This window comes from Anas acuta, chromosome 3 (genome assembly GCF_963932015.1).
Source record: "Anas acuta chromosome 3, bAnaAcu1.1, whole genome shotgun sequence".
NCBI classification, from domain to species: domain Eukaryota; kingdom Metazoa; phylum Chordata; class Aves; order Anseriformes; family Anatidae; genus Anas; species Anas acuta.
In genome coordinates this window covers 14,637,284-14,653,400 of record NC_088981.1, presented here as the reverse complement: position 1 = coordinate 14,653,400, position 16,117 = coordinate 14,637,284, and the positions used below count along the sequence as shown (strand labels likewise).

The 16,117-nt window shown below is 36.2% G+C and overlaps 1 long non-coding RNA gene across 3 annotated transcripts in view; it reads right to left on the bottom strand.

Moving 5' to 3' along the window:
- The window catches only part of LOC137853446 (uncharacterized), a 358,598-nt gene that overhangs the window by 5,978 nt on the left and 336,503 nt on the right, over positions 1–16,117 (bottom strand). For all 3 annotated transcript variants that reach the window (XR_011094506.1, XR_011094507.1, XR_011094508.1), the window contains 2 exons: positions 5,582–5,668; positions 615–792 (listed from right to left, as the gene is read on the bottom strand). This is a non-coding gene — a long non-coding RNA (uncharacterized lncRNA). The remainder of the gene's footprint in view (positions 1–614; positions 793–5,581; positions 5,669–16,117) is intronic.

Here is a 16,117-nt window from a genome sequence, read left to right as displayed (position 1 = left end):
ATTTATTTGCTCATTTTCCGGAAAGCAAATAAAAGCTTATTTTATATACCTAAAATTTTTTTGAATCATTATGTTTACTAATAAAGCCAATACTTTCCTTGTTAATCTACTGTTTACATAAAACTTACATACGTATGTACTTAGCAAGGACAAATTCAGTAATGTTGTTTTATTTCTTTCACAAGAAACTCTGGAAGAAATTGGCATATTCTTAGGAGACCATATCAACAGTAGAGTGCCAAACATCATCAGATTGTGACTAATTCTCACTCCATTTTACATCTTAAATATTTTTGCCTTGTATTTGTTTTGTGCTGTCTGAAGTTAGGTTTTTGAGTGGGTGCTTCAGAGCAAATATAAGCTTGTATGCTTCACTGCAGTTCAAGAGCACTCTTCTCTTCACAAATCCCCTCCTACTGCTTCCTTTCTATCTACTCAGTGCCTCAGCCTGTCATGAACTAGACTCTGTAAGTCATTTAGCACCCTTCTTCAAGAAGGCTCAGGCTCTGCCACCTTATACATATGAAAGAGCAACAAGATGCCTCCTCCAGATGCACTCTACCAGCAGTCTCATGAGCTAATTTACCAATAGAGAATCTCAGAAAATGACTTACATTCTTCCTTTGTCCTCCTTTTTTATTTCCTTTCCCGTGTTTTCTCCTCTTTTCTCTTCCTGCTCTTTTACACCCAATTATGAGTTTGATGGGGTAATGCTCATGAGTCCTTTTGTGTACAAAGCTATAAAATACACTCCCCAGGCTTGACAGGTCATTCAGCTCAAGAACAACATCTCTGCAAAAGTGGCAGAAAACCATACATCACAACAACTCCATTGCAGTGACAGGAAATCGATGAAAACAAGATAATATCAATAAAATGCATATGAAGGTTATGATGTTCACTATTTCTGAGCTGCATCATTGGTAAGATGTCAGTGACAAAACAGTAGGAATTGACAAAGCTGTGACACAGATTATTTAAAATTGGGATCACCAGGTGTTTGTCAATAACAAACAAACAAAAAACATCAGAAGAAGAAACACAAAACAAAACAAAACAAAACAATAAAAAACCAACAGGCATGCTTCCTGGCCACTTGGGAGCTGTTGGTTAAGGAGTCAAGTAGTATAAGATTAGGGCTGTTTAATGTTAACACAGCAAACTTCCCAAAAGACTTGTAAAATAAGTGCTCATTAGGGGCAGAACTGACAGTGAAGGTATTTCCTGCAGCTGAGCTTCCAGGACAAAGTGCTTTTATATAAAAATATGGGGTACAGGGAAGGAAAGAGTGTGTTAAAAATATATGACCGTGTTTTCTACATTGAAAAGGGGATACTTAATAAAAAACCCTGCAGCATCAAATTTAATCCATCTCTGATGTGCAGCATCACCCCACATTGTACATTGTAAGATTTTAAGATGCAAACTTATTTTCTTTCCAAAAGGTTTCTTGATTCACTGTAAACAAGCTAATTTGCTTAGATATTGAAAGATATTAAAAGGTACAAAATTTGTATCTAACGAGAGCCAGCTTTGGAATTTTCTAGTAGTGAATGAAAGTGTAATTAGCATGTTATAATTAAAAATATTATATAGTAGTGTATGTATTTGACATCTCTGGCTGTGCTTCATGATAGTGTCTCCACTGTTTTGGCACAGATGACTTTTGACTACATTTCAACAAAATTTGGTTTGAAAGTACTCTATCTAACAGTCTCCCTGTTTGTGTCATGAGACTCACTCAGCTTCTAAGAAGCGTAGAGATATTCTTACTATCTCTGCTATGTAGCCATCCTTGGGCTGTGCCACATGAGCAGAATAAAATAAGATTTAGCAAACTGGCCTACCTTCCTTTCTTCACAATCATTATTTTATCCTTACACATACAACTATATAATTATGCAAAACCCTTCAGAAAGTAGCTGAGAACTAAAACATAACTGAGAAGGAAGCTGCCTGAGTCAGGGCTGTGGTTGGGCGGGGTGGTCAACAGACAAACCACCATAGTTTAGAAAAATAAGCAAAGGGAGTCAAACACTGCTCTTACTCTTTGTCTTTTGCAGGAACCAAGACAGATGGGATTGAATGATCTGCCACTCCAAAAAGCAGAGAAGAGCTTTCTTCCACAGGAAGTCATCTAAACTCCTATTTCCTTGAGTGTGCTCTAAGTACAGTATTACCCATAATTAATCGTAAAGTTGTGCAGGCTCAAAACAATATTCCAAGATCACTCCTGTGATGCCAGCAAAGTCTTTATTTGCTGAGCTTAAATAGTTAATGGTCCTTTGACAGAAACACAGCTACCACCAGATCTGAAACTCTAGAGCTCCAGAAATATCCAGTATTTCAGGGATGCACAGTCCCAACTAGCAGTGCAAGATTAAAACCTGGATTTAGGCAGACAAACAGACATCTCTTTTACAGGGGAAAAATAAAATAAAATAAAATAAAATAAAATAAAATAAAATAAAATAAAATAAAATAAAATAAAATAAAATAAAATAAAATAAAATAAAATAAAATAAAATAAAATAAAATAAAATAAAAAATATCTATCTAGTAGATTGGACATTATTTTTTAACACATTCTTTTTTTTTTTTAGTAGTAAATTCACTATGCCATATTAGTAAGACACGCTGGTTGGCTAAAAGTAAAGGAAACTTGAAAGAGCCAGAGAAACACCAACTGACAGAAGTATACTCAAAAACTTTTCTTTCAAAGGAACCTCATAACATATGGAGCCCAGCTGTTTTTTACTGTCTAATCAGGCTTTCTGATATAATGAAAGTTCACCCAGAATGACAATTTTTCATTGATGTGATGCTTCTTGCAAGAAAATGGAAAAAGCAAATAATGGTAAAAGAGGATCAGCTTAATCCATTTCAGCTTAACTGTGCAGGTGAACTTGGGAGGAAATGATATTGAACCAAAATTTATGAAAATGTTTCCCTCTTCATAAAACCTCTTTTAAATAGCAAATATTTGTTGAAGATTGCCCTGTATTATTGATGCTGCTAATTAGCTAATGAAATACTCTGGTTGTGCTGCTACCTCTGGCATTTCTATCTGTTTACAGTATAAATAACCATACCACTGTCCCGACTCATAATGTGATTACATATCATATGTCCTATACAGCACATTAAGCAGCACTTACTCCTACAAATATCAGAAAATACCTGCCCAATACTGGCCAGACTGGTTGTCCTGGTAGCAATGGTTTTGCACAGCATGCCAAAATTTGTCGTGTATATGAGCATCACCTCACTGACAGCTACAGAGTCATGGCAATGGAATGTAGCTACAGCTACATTCATGGCAATTAGAATGGTGTTATTGATGGTAATCAAGGATTGACAGTACCTCCTGCTCAGCCCATGTTATTTGATATAAAAAGAAGCTCAATTAGATCTGTGTTCAGAGTCCGGGTTTGCATTAAGTTGTGGAAGTGGTTATTAATTGGATATTCTCATTTAAGTAGGTAAAAAAAAAAGGCATTTGGGTAGTTGTTTTCACTTTTAATGAGAGCACATTTTATTCGTAAGGTCAGAAGTGTGACATGTTCTATCTCGTGTTACAAAAATAATGATGTTTTGGGTCATCTGAGATATACAGAGATGAGGGGAAAAAAAGGAAAAGCAAGACAGAGAGACAGCTATAGGTCTGCTCTTGACTTATAAGAATCTTTTTCTGTGTAGCCATCACTAAAATTCCAGGCTGCTAAATACCTTGAAAAATAAAACCACATGCTAGAATTATTTATTGTTTTGGAACGGGAAACAAATATATTTTGTAGATCAGGCATTTAAAATAACTGTTTTGATATTCAGGCAGTACCAAACAATGAGACAGCTTGTCAGTGCTTCCCTTATAAAACACCCATTTCTTTAAAAAAAAAATAAATCCCATTTATTGTCAGTTAAAATGAAAAACATTTAAATCAGCTTGTCTATTTTTGAAATGATCAGCAAAAATCAAAACAAAACAAAATGTTTTAACTGTTTCCAGGTTCTATTTATACTTTCTTCATACTTCTTTCAAACAAGCACTTTGCTTTCCAGAGGAAAATTCAGGAAAGCCCATATGAAGCATTATGTTGTTTTAAGCCCAGTTCTGCTAATTAATCTATTTTCCTGGTTCACAGGCTGGACAATGAAGATTCATTAATTTTAAGAGTTAGGAAGCCATCAGCAGTGTCATTTCCCATTGCTTTCTGGATAGCACATTGAAGATATTTGCCTCATGTCCTCTTTCTCCTTCTTATTCAAAACACTCAGATTGTGGTTGTATTTGCACACCCAGAGGCAAAGGAATCTGCAGAGAACTGTCTGATTGTACCCCAAAGTGAGCAGATAACCTAAGTAGTAGGTTAGTTTATAGTTAATTTACTGCAGAACAGACTCCAAAAGAAATTATCCACACCTCTCTCTATAAAATCAATGTGACTATTTGCAGAGTAAGGGTATGGGCAGACAAGCAAGTTTATGTTGGGTGAATTGCTCTGTCAGCTAAAATACATGAAGAAGGGATCAGCATGAGGTTGCTGATGCAGTCCAACCTAGTTTACTCTGAGCAAATTGGTTGAGTGCCCATCCTATATCAAAATGTTTTCTGCAGTGACTCACACATTTATTTTGAAATAGAATGTCTGCTCTTTAATTCATTGATACCAGTGTTCAGAGAAGCATTGTCGAAGTCAGTAGGGTTACATGAGCATGAGAAGGGAATCAGGTCAGCAGTATTTCAACTAAAGCAACAGCTAAGACTAAATCCCACACAAAAGCCTGCTCAAGAAAATATTTATAGAAGTTAGCAGATCTGCCGCCTATCAAGTGGCTCCCTCCATAAAAGCACCAGTTGAACCACCTGTTCTACTGTAGGTCAAATCTGTCTTTAAAGGCCAGCTCTGACAGGCTGGCTGCTAATGCCAAGCCAAGAAATGGAAGTCTGCAGGGCTTTCTCTACTTCTTGTAGACTGATGACCTTTCCAAAACCTAATTACAAAAAACAATGTATTGATGTTTGGGGATTGCTCACTATAATCGTAAGCTGCACATTTGTAAAAACTTTGTACAGTAACTATTTTACTTGCCATATAGGCTATATATTTTGGTAAGATCTGTGTGGTATGAAGTAAAGCATGGCAATATGAAATAGTGGCATCCTTTGAAAGACTAGCATAGTTGCTGGGAAACAAAAGGAAAGGAGAAAAAAAAAATGAAGTTATATTAAGTTTTATCACTGTCTTACAATGAAATATTTGATAAAGAAAAGAGCTAAACTCAGGTTTCTAGTGTGCTATTATAATGACATCACTCTGATAGCTTCCATCAGTTCATGTTTGCTCATAGAAAACTGTGAATTATAGTTTCCATCTTAGAAAAGAATAAGAGTTAACAACAACAACAAAAAAAGACAATAAAAATCACAGAGGACTAGAAAAACAAACAAACAAACAAAACACCACAACAACAAAATAACAATAAATCACCTTCCAACATTCCAAACAAACAAGAGACTTAATATCACCTGTTCTTGGATCAACCAATAACTGAACTTGACAGTATGAACCTTAGATACCTAGGATACGAGTCCAGTCACTTAGCAGTTTTTATCTTCCATCCTTTTGGGAGTGCCAGTGCTGTCCTCAGCCACACCAGGCCAACCCTGTAACGAGAAATGGAGTTTATGCTTCTCTTCCAGTTTCCTTTCCACCAAATCATTGTGATGGCTATTAAGTCAAGTTATAACATCTGGTGATCACATGATTTCCTTTTCCCTGAAAATATCTGTAATCTGCTCTTTATCTGAGTCCCAAAGAAGAAGGAGAAGCAGTGGGTCCAGGAGCATCCCTGTGGAGTTACAGTTACTGTGGAAGTCCCAAAACAGCTGGCAATACTGAGTTTCCTCCTGTTTAATCCCCACATAGCCTGTGCCTCCCCTTAAGTTTCATCCAGCATACTTGAGTCTAAACATGGGCTTATTTAAAGACACACAAACTGAAAAGGATCTAAATAAATGGATAGCTTAGATCTAAAAGCAAATCAAAGAAGACCTCTAAGCTGACAAGTGAAAATGAGGCTTTTAAATCATTACTTATTGTTATCTAGGCCTTATTGCTATCTCCTGTTATAAAAACATTTCACAGATGACATTTAAGTGAATATGGTAGTATTATAATTACACATAACATATACTTATGAAATATCAAAATTTCTAGTTTGAGCTACTCTGAGGTTAGGAGAAAGGGAAGAAAATGTGATTATTTCTAATTATCTGCATCCTTTTATTTTGTCATACATGAAAAGTTCCTGTGTACTATACATTTATTTGCCAGTTTACTGTATAGTCAAAATGTCTCCTTTACAAATAATTTAACCTACCCAGTTAGGCAAAACAGCATCCCTGGAAATTAGTTCAGTCCAACTAGCAATATCAGCTACATAAATAAACGAATTAAAGTATACTTGTATCAAGTATCAAAATACTGTTTACAGATTGTTCAGCTGTCTTTGAGATGATAAAATTCACATGACAGTACAGTGTGGTGAAAGAGTCTGAAAATAGTGTAGACATCCACATGTAGGGGTGCATTTATGTGAAGACTGTAAACATTCTGGTCAACCCAAAATCAATTAGATCAAGTGTACTACTAGGAAATATGGCCATGTTACTTCCTGAGCTGAGGTGGCTTATAGAGACACAAGTGTAGATACCTGAATATTGCTCCCTACTATTTCTATTTCTGGGATATTTTCTGTATCCTGCATTGTGCTGTTCAAAACCTTACTCTGTCCTGTTTATGAATTTTGAACAGAAAAGCAGTATCATTTACTGTAAGGTAGAAACACAGCTAGCAGTCAAGGAAGAGGGCACTGGAAGGATCAAGCTAACAATAACAACAACAAAAAAAAGCCATTTTATACTAGAGTGACTAATCTCTGCCAAACAGAAAGTTTAACTCCAAAGAACATCCCACAAAATTGTTGCCATATTTCTTCCATTGCTGGTACAGCTGCATGACATTGTAGTGCACTAGAATAGCACAGAACACAACTAGGCATAAGTTTGTTCCACTTGGGGATTAACATTTATTGTTAATCAGGTTTCCACCATATATATAGCTATTGTTCTGAGATTCTCATTCTCCTCGATGAACATAGCTATGGCTCTGACAACTCCATTGCTCCTAAAACAGAATGACCCCTTTGAGACAAGATGTGTTGCATTCCCAGTGACATGGCAGTGCTAGCAAGAATAGCTGCCAGAAGACAGGGGGTCATTGCCATTTGCACAAAGGTTTGTACCACTAAGGAATGAAGCCTTGTGAATCTACACATTCCCAAAATAAAATATTAATGTTTTCATCTGAGCTATAGAAAGAAAGCAATTTCAAATATTTTTTACTCTTTATACTTTCTTTATGAATATTTTCTACATTAAGCTTTTTATCACAGTCATGTTCCAGTCTGGGAGAATAAATATATGTCAAAATTTTGGAATATCCACTAGAAGAGAAATTGTGTTTTCCATTCCTCACAATCATTGTAAATTTTACATACAGTCATCACTGTGAGCTTAACATACAGTGAGGAAATATTTTTTGTATATTTTTGTATCCGCAGCAAGTAGTCTCTACAGTTATGGAATTCAGAAAATTTCCCTGCTGAATTTTCACAAAGGATTTATCTCAGTTCGGCTTTTAATAGGAATTGTTTTCCTGAGTTGGCATTTCCTGGTAAGAATTTGAAAGTACTGTTTTCTGTGTTGTAATGCATGAAAAAATCCTATTCCAAAAGCTCTTATGCAATATAAGTGTATCAGCTATGCACATGTTTATCCAGTTGTCATTTATAAATACGACATCATCGGTCCCAGGCCTGCTTTGGCACAGAAAATACTGTCTGTGTTTTTATTTTTTTCAGTTTCATTTTTGTGTTCCTAACAAATAAGAAAGTTGAAGAATAATTAAAGCACAGACCAGTACAAAAATAACCTCAAAGTAAACAAGTGTGCTTAAGCAATATAAATGATAATTTATTTTACAAGCAGAGATTAAAAGAGCTTGGTTTGTTCAGCTTCTCAAAACAATGTCTGAGAAGGGATATGAACTGTTCCCTATAAATGTATCTGGGCATGTAAACATGAAAGAAGAGAAAAATTACTTCTGCAACCAGTAAAATATTGGCACAATGACAAATGAGTATAAACAAGCCATGAATTAATTATGGTTAGAAATTAGGATAAGTAGAAGTACCTCTTCTTTCAGGCTGATAATAATAATAATAACAACAATAATAATAATATTCTGCCTAGTTGCTCTGTATTCAGCCTGAAAAGTATGTTCATCTTATGCTTGTTACAAAAGTAAATTTGTGTGAAAGCATAAATATGTGTACACTCTGACATGTATCCTGTAACATTCACTATAGGATACAGGATAATATAGGATATAGGATAATATAGGATATATAAACCTAACTATAAAGGTTTACCTCATCAGGCTTGTGAAAGGCAAAATAAAATTAATAATAATAATAATAATAATAATAATAATAATAATAATAATAATAATAATAATAATAATAATAATAATAATAATAATAATAATAACAGAAAAGTATGAATATCCTTACACCTTCTGTTTGTTTTTTTTTTTTAGTACTAATTTTAGATTCTGTAGGGTCAGATTACTACTAACCTTCCCAAAAGGGAACAGGGTGAATAAAGGCCTGCCCCTGGACTCTCACACCATAAAATCTCACTCTGCCCATATTCTTCCCCAAAGTTAAAAGCACTCCTTTCCTCAGTAAAATATGTTCCAATCCAAAAAATAAAAGAGCAAAAAAATCATCTTGGCATACCAGAGAGGTTTAAGGGATATTTTGCTCCCCCAAGGTAGAGCAAGTCCTCATTTTCCCTACCATGAAGCAAGTTTTGTAAAGGACAGAAAAATCAGCTTTCTTGACAAATATTTATTAAGCTCGAGTCTTTATTACTTACCCATGTATAAACTGTCTGTAAATGTATTTTTAAAATGACTATGTTCATCCTATACTTCGAATTATTCATAAACATGTCCAAGAAATAATTCTTTTTCTGCAGACTGCTTGCAAAATGCATATTTATCTGGAATTGAAAATTCATGCTATGTAGCTAATTGGCCTTCACAGAGGACTTAAGCAGGCCTGAAGGGTGCCTAGGGTTTGTGCATTTCCTCCAAATGAATTTACATTTCTAAATTTCTCAGTCTACTTTATCTGGAAATCAAGTCTCTCCCCCAGCCCCCTTCCTACGTGTACCTCAGTACAATATTTGTTTGTTTTGATCCATGTTCTCCTAAAATAATGAAACACATTCATTCTCCCTCACTAAGTTAAAGCTTACTTTAAAATATCTTTAATTCAGTTTAGAAATAAGTTAGCTGTCAAAAAATGTATATAAAAAAGTTTATCTTTCACTTAGATTTCTAGACTGATATTCATCTTCAGTTTTTCTCCAGTAAGATCAATTTTCTCCATGTGACTTTTAGCTCAAAATTTTTATTTCTACATGCATTGTACATTCTTTAACTGCATAACATTTAGACCTCTTAAAATGCAAAGTGGTTTAACCAGTATTGAGTATGACTATTAATCTTCCAATACTAATCACATTTATCAATAATACCCCATTAGGTTACAATGAAAATGTAAGAGAAATAATGTATAAAAAATAATAAAGAAATCTGTTTGGTTCCATAATGTTACTCACTGCTTTCAGACAAAAATTGTAACCTTTGTAGGCAAGGAGATAATGCACATCATATAAGAATTAATTTTAACTTTTCTCTCCCTCACCATTCTCATCAATATTTAGAAAATTAATTTGTCAACATCTTTTTCAAGAAAATGTAAAAGCTCTCAAATCTCAAAACCCTGCTATAACAATTTTTTTTGGCAGGAATATTTTTGAAAATTTCTGGATGGTCTTTGACTGGGAGTTCTGAGACCTGTCAGAACTTCTGAATGTGTTATGTTTCCAGTGTTATAAAAATATGAGTGACAATACTGGAAGAAATTTTCATAAAACTGGACTTTGGACAAACTTCAAAATTATTGACCAACATTTAGAAGTATTTACTCTCAGTTGTGAGGATAAGTAAGAACTATTAGTGTTCAGAGCAATCAGAGGCTTTGGTTAGATATATATGTGGCAAATAATAATCTAGTACAAGCTATTAAAAATATTACTAAAAAACAAACAAACAAAAAAAGCACATTTCACATTCTAACGAATATTCTGTATTAGTAAATAGAGTAGGGCCAGGGAAATTTAGAAAACTGTAGGTATACCTAGATTTAGGACCAGCAGGTGTTTTTATTGATATTCCTAAAAGTAGTGGTCTGCTTGTGGAAACATTAGTTTTCAAGGTACAATTGATGACTAGCAAATCTTATGCAGTCCTGCCTAACATGCTGCTGATGGTGGCAGTTTAAGGTATGAGTTACAATGCAGAAGCTCAGATCACCTGAACAATGTAATTACTGAGAAAGGGCATGTCAGGTAGAGAGCGTCTGGACTCTCATTTTATTTCTGGAGCTGATGAAAGCTGCAATTTGTTACTTAGTTAAATCCAGCAGATTAATGACCTATCAAATTAGAGATGTTGTATACTGCATCAAAGTCACAATCAAGTTATTCAGATCCCCAATCTACTAAATCAAATCTTTAATTTAGCAAACCATATCACTCATGAAAAGCATTCCTTGATCAGCCATGCTAGGATGCTAATCAATATCATCATCCCAGCTAAAGATTTCACTTTAATTAGGTCACCCAGGATAGTGGGAAAGTAGTATGACGGTGCAAACCATCATGAGTGGATGAATTACTTCTGTGTAAAAATGTTCCATAAATATGCACCATTCCTAGGCTAATCCCTGGAAATAATCTGTAACTTTCATCAGCTTTGATTTAGAACACTACAATATGGACTATTAACCCCAAGAAATCCCTGGTTTGAAACACAATTTCAGAATAAATCGTCATAATGTATCAGAGAAAGGGATCAGAAATCATCACAAGGTGTCAGAATACAGCATCACAAGATGTCAGAGAAAGTTGTAAAATGCAGTTCTGCAGATGAAGGTCTCTTCTCTATAGGGCAGATGCACAGAGTTTGATGCAGAAAGATTTTGAAACACCTGGGTAAGTGTCGATGTTCCTTTTGCACATACAAGCAATGATGTTCATGTTAACAATGGGATTTCCCTTGATTTAATTCAGTCATTTTGTTGTGGACCAGGTGAATACAAGACTCATCAGCATCCAGAATATTATATACCTGAACATGTATAAAAAGTAGGTGTAGAGCTTGAAATCACAGAAACAGTAGATCAAAGAAGGTAGAAAGAAAGGAGGAGTAATGGAATTTCTTCCATAGCCACTTAACTGTACAAGAACAAGCAACACATTAGATAAATTCTTCATGAACCCTTGCAGCAATGTTATATGTACTGCATTTGCCACTGGTATATGTATTCAGAGATGGAAGGAAAGCCCAACTGTAGTACTTAGAAATAGTAAAAGATGGGAATCCCCCAGCTGGACTATCTTGGGGATTTAGGTAGATGCAAGTATTTTGCAGGTGTTGGAGCAAAGTGTACAAACAGGTTTGTGACTAAAGAAGGTCTTGACCAAAAATTTTCCTTAAGAATGAAATGGCTGAAAAGCATTCATGCTGTGGGTAAATTCACTACATGTCCTTACAGATTACAGGATGAAATGTTAGCCCAGAGTTTCATCAACCATTGTGCTTCTATTGTGCTTCTTCTGTGTAGTCATTAATTCAGAATTCAGGCAGGATGAGCACTATGAGCTGCAATATCCTAAAGCACCATGTGTTTCTGCAAGCTTTGAGGCTAATTGACCCTTTGTTTTTCTTCCCTGTATCTCAGCGAAATAGTCTGCAATTAAGTTCATTTCCAAAACATACTAACTCTCTTTGTATGCTAAATGTCTATGTCCACTGCACATTTCTTCCAGCAAGCTCTGGACTGCATTTTGATTGTGATACTGCCCAGGCTTGGGCTGTGCATAGCTGTGAACAAAACCACACCATCTCTCTTAAAGCATTAGGACCATGGGGATCAAACAAAGGGATGTTTCTGCCATGAGAAAATCATTTTCTGTGGGGAAGGTAAAGATGCTGTTGCAGTTCATTCTGTAAGGGAGTGGAGAGAAAGCAATGTTTACTTTCTTTGGAAACATCACCTGCACAGAATCTTATAACAATTGTCCTTGGAAGCCAATCTCTGGAAGATCAGTTCACAGGATTAAATAGTTAGGTACAGTACTAATACCGAAGGCTTTGTCTGATTCTTAATATTTGATTTGGATTCATAGACAGGCAATTAACTTAAATTAGGAAGTATCAGAGAGGATGCTATTGTAGCAGATTTCTCATGTGTTAATTTAGAACTAGCAACAATGGTATCCAGTCAAGTATATTTAAATTTAAAGGCATATTAAGCCTCCTGATTTGAAGGAAGAGCAAATACAGAATTTATCAGTCTTTTTCGATATTAGCCTTCTTCCTCCTTTTAATTTTGGAACATTTGCTTCCAAAATTGTGTCTGGCTCACAAACACAGCCAAATGGATGGCAGAATCAGTAACATTCTCAGATTACTAAAATTGATCAAAACATGAGTATCCTGTATATTGGTAAATTTTATTTCTCTTTACTAAAGAGTTTCCTACAGTCTACAGCTAGGGATTGGATTTAATCTGAGTGTTGCTTAAAACAAGTGTATTCTCCTAGGTACAAGAATACATGTTATTACTTGAAATATGCTTGAATTTCTTTCAAAACTACATATAATTTTGAAAAAAAAAAAATGTTGGAGGTGAAAAGCACACTGCACAATCTCAGAATCACAGAAGGAACCTCTGGAGGTCATCTAGTTTGTCTAGTCCAACCGCCTGCTCAATCAGGGATACCTAAATAAGGTTGCACAGGACTGTGTCCAGATGGCTTTAGAAGACTGAAAAAAAAGAAGGCATTCAGTACCCTCGCCTTTTCACTGTCCCAGGTAACCAGGTCTTATGTTTCCTTTTGCAGAGGGCCCACACTTTCCCTAGTATTTCTTTTGTCACTGAGGTATCTATAGAAGTCTTTCTTGTTGTTCTTGACATCCCTGGCCAAACTGTATTCTGAAAGGGCTATAGCTTTCCTAACCTGATCCCTAGCTGCTGATCCCTATATATTCTCCATATTCCCCCCCCGCCCACAGGCTATCCTTGCTTCCACCCTCTGTAGGCTTCCTATTCATCCATGCAGGCCTCCTGGCATTTTTGTATGACTTCTTCTGTCTCACTGAGCAATTATTGAATACTATCAGGCTTTCTTGGGCCTTTCTTTCCTTCAGGGCTTTATCTCACTATACTCTACCAAGAATATCCTTGAAAATGGCAAAGTCTGTTCTCCTGAAGTTCAGGATAGTGAGCTTGCTGTGCGATCTCCTAGCTGCCCTAAGGATCTTGAACTGATCTTGAACTCTACGATCTTATGGTTACTGCAAGTCAGAGGCTCTACAAGTCAACGTATCACAGATAAGAGCCTGTCTATCCCCTATTCTTTTCCTTGGATTCCACACAATTTACTGCACTATCATACTCACTTTGTGAAGAGCCATATCTGACTCTAAGGGTTTGGTCTATGCCAAACAAGGAGCTCTGCCTCTCCACCTTCACCCACAAGACTAATTTTCTTATTTTAAACCAGCATGTCCAAAGGACAATAAAAATCTTACATGAGCAACCTGTCATAGTAACAAAGGATCTTCCTAGCTTGTCCTTCATTTTGGAAAAGCTATGTTATTGAATCCTGATCGTGGAACAGGTTTTAATATTCAACATTTCCCAAAATTCTGACTTTCCTTTATTGACCCATGCCCCTGAATTCTGAGTATGCCCTACACCTCCTCATATAAGGGATATGGATTCTGTTAGAATAAAATCAGGACATTTCCACAAATTCAACATGCAACAAATAAAATCTGTCAAAAGAAAGGCAATAAGGTTGCAAAACTAATCATTGTAAACTTAGAGTGCAGCCAGCCCCTCAAGGCTGTTTATGCCATGAACATAAGCATGAATGTGCCATGAACATAAACTTTTTTTTCCCACAGAAGCTGTGGTGACTTTCCTAAGCCATTGCTTGTTCTGTGGTCATGCAATGTATGTGCCATATTTCTTATACTGATAGCTGCAATCCTCGTTACAGCACTGCCCCAGAGCTTTACAAGTACTAATAAGTCTGTCTCTGTGAGCAGACAGTATCACTATTCCTTTTAGGGTATCCAAGGGAGCCAAGGAACAGAAACATAGGACCCAATTGCAGTGATCGCAGTTGTAACTGCTTGTAGCTAATGAACCCAGACGCCTTACAGTATCCTACAGACTTCCACAGAACTTCAGCTGAGCACACAGGTTAGGACCATATCTGCTATTTATGAAAACAGACACAAAGCTAAAAGAGACAAGTACTTGTGAAGCATGAATTGTAAGGGCACCTGCTGAGCTGGAAGCTGCCTGTAGCCATCCCATGAAATACTATACACAGGGCATAGGTAACCTCTTATTCTACTGGAACTTAAGCACTTGATTAAGTACTGTAGGGCAAGTAACCTCTGGGCAGTCAGGAGTCAGTTTGCTCAGTTTCTGCTTAGCATGAATTGCTAGCTAGGATGGGTGCAGCAAAACAACCCAAAACTCCCTCACTGACATTCGCGGAAGAAAGGGGGCCAATACTGGAGGCTAGAAGCTGGCAACAAGGACCAGCAGGAGTAACCGTATTCTCCCAAAAAACAGAGGCGTGTTTACAGAATGTCTTCACCACTACAGACAGAAAAGGAAAGACCTACAGCAGGGAGGTGGAGCTGCATAAGACAGCCCAGCTCGCTCCCTGTGTAATAACCAGTGCAACTAAGAAAAGGCGACGTGACAGTGGTAGGAGACATTTCATTTCACAGTTATCTTTCTATTTAAAATATTATTGTTCAAGGGGAAAAGATCAAGGGAAAAAAGTGCTTTAGCAGGTGCTTTCACCATTAGCTGTCCTTTCCACATAGAGTAATGCATAGTGAATATCTTAATTTTGTTCTGTCAGATTTTGCATATCTATTTCACTGTTTTATGCACTCTATATGACTTGGAATCTCTGAAATAAACATCATATAGTCCGTGATTCACAGCCCCAGCTTTCCTAAATGGAGGAATCCTTCTTCCTGGTTTTCTCTGTCTACTCCAGGCCTCTATAGTAAGAGCTGTAGACAGCTCCCTAATCTCCAGCATAAATCATAAAATCATAGAATCATGAATAATTTTCTCTTCCCATCCAGGTTACATCTCAGATTTCTTCTCCTGTTCATACTCCTTTCTATGTAAGAAAAGCTATTTCCATTGTTGCCTAACTTGACCTGCCTTTTATTACTGACAAATTTAACAAGAATTTCAAAAGACAGGGGTGATGTTGAGACATGTACAAATCTGTTGACATATATTTTTTCTTTCCATACCCTGTTTACTGATAATTTTGATCATTTCTAAATTTCTTACTATTCCTCTTTTTATCATAACTTCTTATTATTTGTATCAGTTCATATAAACCCTGTTCTTGCTAGTACTAGCCCTGATCTTGCATCTGCTACTTTAGCCTCTTGATCCACTGATATTTTCTTAGTACTTTGTATTCACCCTCAATTGCAGACAAATGATTCAAATGATTCAGTATGAACTGGGATTTTCTTACCAGTTGTTTCTCATTACAGCTCTTCTTCTTGAAGCTAAATAGTCTTGTGTTTGTTTCTGGTTTCCATCAGTTTAAGAGATTAAAAACCTGGAGTTGGATGTAGCTGGATCCTACCTCCATGAAAGAGAGAAAACTGGGGAATACAGAAAGCATTTAGGGACACAGTTCCCTATCCTGAGGTTTGGGACAGACTGCCAAAGAGGCTGGTCTGCCTAGGACTTCAGAAACAGAGTGAGTCTTAGTAAAGGGGCAAAAAAGAAAAAAGAAAAAGAAAAAGATAAAAAGGTCAATAATAAGAGGAAAAGGAAAGCAGCAGGGCAG